The following is a 4,994-nucleotide window of genomic DNA, read 5'->3' as shown; positions in this document are numbered from 1 at the left end:
GCACGGGCGTGTGCTCCATCAGCTCCAGCTAGTGGCGAATGCAGCACAGGAGGAGTTAGTGCCTGGAGCCCAAACCACGGCACCCACAGGGCTGCATTACAACTTTCTGCCCCAGGCTGGGGTTACAGGCACCAGCTGTCGCCCAGACACCAACCACTGCCCAGACACACAGTGATCGAGGCAGGATCTTGCTGCGCCGGGCGCTGCCCAGACACAGAGTGACCAAGATCAGGGCCCTGTCATGCTAGTTCCTGCAGAGACATCCCAGGAGAGTTGTGAGATCTCATGGTGGGGCTGGGAGGCAGGACTCCTGAGTTCTATACCCAGTTGTGGGATGGGAATGAGGTCTAATGGTTAGAGCAAGGGGCTGTGGACTCCTGGCTCTGCCAATGTGGCAGCCTTGCCCTAAAGAGTCTATCATCAAGACTGACAGGCTGGGATGGACAATATAGGAGTCCCAGGTGACAAGAGACATGCTTAAGGTCACAGTGTACACCAGTAGCACAGCTGGGAAAGCAGGACCTCACGCAGTCCAGCACAGCTCTGTTTGGTGACATCTGCTGGCTGTCAGTTTAGAAGAAAAACATTTTTTTCACTCTCATATAGCTCCCACCCTTGGAGCTGTTCATAAAAAGATTTCTACTTCTCCCCGGCTGGCCCCACTCCACACTTACATGGGGGGAAATATTTTCCATGGAAATGTTAAATAAAAATGGTTTTCTATTGGTCTTTCTAACTGAGCACATGAGAGTCTGTCGGGAACGGATAGAAAGAAGGCAAGATGGTTTTTGTTTGTTTCATTTTGGGAAGCCAAAATTTTTCCTACTAATTTTTTTGTGGGAAAATTCCCCTTTGACAGCTTGAAATTTGTTTTCTGCAGAGCATATCAAAATGAAATGAAAAAAAAATGACAAAACCTTGATCCAAAATGAAAACAGTTATTTTGTTTCCACTTAAAATACCACTTAACAAAGAGCAGGAAATGCAGGAATTACTTTCCTACATGATTTTCCACGCAATAAGAAGTGGGCAAAACTCGGTTTTCACATTTTCCCATTGGAAAATAGGAAAATTGTCAGAATCAATATTTTCCCACAGAAAGCTGCACTGAAATCAGGGTTAAGTGAGGAGAATTTTCCAGGTCGGGCTTTCCCTCCTTTTCTAATTTTAGGGGGTTTGTTTGGTTGCGTGTTTGCTTTAGAATCATGGAATCCCAGGGCTGGAAGGGACCTCAGAAGGTCATTGAGTCCAGTGCCCTGCTTCAAGCAGGATCAACCCCCACTAAATCAACCCAGCCAGGACTTTGTCAATCCAGGACCTAAAAACCTCCAGGGATGAAGATCCCACCACCTCTCTAGGTAACACGTTCCAGTGCTTCACCTCCCTCCTGGTGAAATAGTTTTTCTTAATACCCAACCTCCACCTCTCCTTCTGTAACTTCAGACCATTGCTCCTTGTTCTGCCAACCGTCACCACTGAGACCAGCCTCTCTCCATCCTCTTTAGAGCTCCCCTTCAGGAAGTTGAAGGCTGCTATCAAACCGCCCCTCCCTCGTCTCTTCTGCAAACTAAATGAGCCCAGATCCCTCAGCCTCCTCTCCCAGGACATGTGCTCCAGCCCCCTAACCATTTTCGTTTTCCTCCACTGAACCTGCTTCAGCAGGTCTATGAGAGGGTCTGAATGACTTGCCATTTTGCATGCTGGGATTAGCCTCATGGAGAGTTCCCTGTAAGTTGAGTGCTTGGGTGGCGGCCCAGGAGACATTCAGGTGCTGTCCAGCTTCTTAGCAGAGCACACACACCTAGGCACAGTGGGCAGCATGTGTTGCTATTGGTGGTGCACATCAGTACATACCTTGGTGCACAGAATAAAATTCATTCTGCCCTGGATGGGAAAAAATGAGAGAGAACAACGGTCAGATGGAAAATTTTTTACCAAATTTAAAAAATAATTCTTTTTCTGCTGTTACTGTTGCAAGGTGAAAGGCTGCAGCTGCTTTTAGACACTCAGGACGAGGGATCACCTTACAGGAGTGTAAAGAGTTTATTGATGGTATAAATTCTGGGAGGGGAAAAGGGAACTCACTCCTGCTTTCAAGCACACTTACAGTCCCAGCCAGTGTATCAGCATGAGCAGGCAGCAGTTCATACTATCTTCCCGAGGCAGCTCCTGAGCTAGTCCGCTGGCCAGGCAACCTGAGCAGCGGCACCGTCAGGAGGATCTGTTTGGTGGTCGACTCCTGCCACCACTTCCCTCTTTCTTTTGTGGATTGCTACTCCCTCCTTAGCTGGCGTGCCCGTGGGCTGTAGGCACGTCCGTCGTTTTGCCTTTAGCCGACCACTTGTTATATTGCACCCATTGGTTAACACAGACCTTTTCCACAGGCTTTTCGTTCACCACAAGCATCCTTTTGCACTCATTCAGGGATGGGGAAAGGAGGCTACAGATTGTGCTCAACCGTGCATAAGACCAGATAACATCTAATGGCATAGGAGGTAGTCTAGACAGAGCCTATTCAGAAGCATCCAGGACCAGATGAAATCTAACAGCATAGGAGACAGGTCAGACAGAGTTCATTTAAAAGCATAAAAATAATTTTCATTTTTAACCCTTTCACTGCTTGTACTCTTCCTTTACCCCTACCAGTTACCAACTCCCAAGGGGCAGGCCTATGGAGAAAGACAACGCTGTGGAAATTTCCCCCAAAATAAAATGTCCCACATCATGAAAACACTTATCAGTTTGCTGAGATGCCACTAACCATCTATTTCCCGTCAGAGCTACCCGCAAGCGTGAGGATTCTCATCTGCCAAGGTTTCTGCTGTGTCTATATTTGATGGAGAACAACAAGACATCCTGTGGCACCTTATAGACTAACAGATATATTTGATGGAAGACCCCAAGACTGAATTAACTACAGTGGGCTTAAGGACCAGCAGAGCCTTGAACTCTGTGTGCGTAGGATTGCTGCCCTCTCCTGGCAATGATCAGAACTGCTCCCTTGAAGATAAAAGCACTCGCACCAGTTTAATTGGATTGACTTCAACCCCCAAACGGAAACCAGGCCATGCTTGGTGTGTAGACAAGTCCTGAGTACACCAGGCTGAATCAAAGCAATCAGATGACTCTTATGTCAGTGTGTCTACACAGGTGAGGGCACGGCAGCTATTTGATTGGATCCAAACCTGATGTAATTAATCCATTCCAGATCAGCGTAAAAGCAGAGGGGACCAGAATAAAATTCACGGCTGAGCCCTACTCCTGGGAGAATTTCCCATCCAACCTGGCAGAGAGCCATGAAAGCGAACAGAGTTCCCTTGTGCTGATCTCAGAAAATGCTGTGACTCACCCCAGGCCTGGCCAAGGCTCAGTTGCTCAACACCAATCTCAAAGCAAAGGGCAGTTTTTTCTTTCTTAACAATTCAAGTGGTAGCTGGGGAGGGACTCAGAGATTGTAGGGCTAGGAACGGAGCTGGCGGAAACAACAGGGTTCTTGTTAGAAGCCAGGAGTCCTGATGGCCAATTTCCTCCTTTATTCTCTAACTACTAGACCCCTCCCTGAGCTGCAGGCAGAACCCAGGAGTCCTGGCTCCCAGCCCGCCCTGCTCTAACCCACTGGACCCCAGTCCGTTCCCAGAGCTGGGGAGAGAACCAGGTGTCCTGGCTCCCAGCCTGCCCTGCTGCAACCCACTAGATCCCAGTCCCTTCTCTGATCTGGGGAGAGAACCTGGGAGCCCCGGCTCCCAGCCCATCCTGCTCTGACCCACTAGATCCCAGCCCCTTCCCAGAGATGGGGAGAGAACCCAGGAGTCCTGGCTTCCAGCCTCCCCACTCTCACCCACTTCCTTTCTAGCTATGGGGCTAGCCCACAAGGGGGGGCGACCAATTGTGGATAAACATGTGAGTGGACACAGGGCCAGAGCGTGTGAACGGGGGCACAAATGAATCTGTAGCCCCCGGGCGAGGGCAGCCAACTCTCCCCTCCCACTGCCCCGGCCTCAGAAAGTCTTGTTCCTCCCCGTGGCTAGAGCAGTCTCCTAACGGTGGCAGATGCTGCCTCGATTCCTGATTCCCTCTCCGGCAGCTGGGCCCCGTTGTAAGTGGGGGATCTCCATCCTCTCCTCCCCCCTGAGCCAGTTTGTGTGGGGCAGCAGCCGGACCCAGCTCATTCCCTCCCAGACCAGAGGCAGCTGGCTGAGCCATAGATCGCAAGCAGAGAGCAGTGCCACAGCAGAGGGCCAGATCCTGGACTCCCCCGCCTGAATTTAAATACCTATTACAGGAGTCAGTGGGCCCCTATCGAAGGGGTGGGGGATGGGGGTGTGTCTATGTCAGCCTTCGGGTAGGACCTTGGATGGGCTCTGGGGTTCCCTCTAATTTTTTCCATCCATGGGTAGAATAAATTTTGTTCTGGGGACTGAGGCATATGAAGATGTGCACCACCCATAGAAGAGCCTGCTGCAGGCTGTGGGTGCTCTGCTAAAAAGCTGGCCAGCACCTGACTCTGCTGAGTGGCCGCGCAAGCGCTCAGCTTACAGGGAACCCTGAGGGGCTCCTCTGGGCTGCACATGATGTGCGTTTCCTAGGAGGTACTTGGGAGCCTGAGGTGCCTGGAGGCCTTTTGCAGCTCTGCCCTGCACAGAACACCCATTCTCCGGTGGTTACCTGGTTGTGGAAAGTCCTGGTCCAAAGGAGGGATTAAACTGGCCAGGAGTGGGCTGGGTGGTGTGAGCTCAGTGACCACAAAACAGACCCCTTTGCGGGGCTGGCCAGACAACAGACGGGGCTTGTGAATGGCTGTTGGGGAAGCTCCACAAGCGAATAGGTTCTCTGAGTGTGTCAGGACGTTTTATTTGTCGTGCTTTTGCCCTGAGAATAAATGTGCTTGTTTCAGACCAGCTGTTGGCAACTGCTGTGGTATTACTCTCTGGGGACCACGTCAAGGGCAGAGAGGGTCTGGCCAGGGGATTGGGGGCAGGATTCTGGAGCTATCC

Source organism: Carettochelys insculpta, chromosome 30 (genome assembly GCF_033958435.1).
Source record: "Carettochelys insculpta isolate YL-2023 chromosome 30, ASM3395843v1, whole genome shotgun sequence".
NCBI classification, from domain to species: Eukaryota; Metazoa; Chordata; order Testudines; family Carettochelyidae; genus Carettochelys; species Carettochelys insculpta.
Note: the sequence above shows the minus strand (reverse complement) of the source record.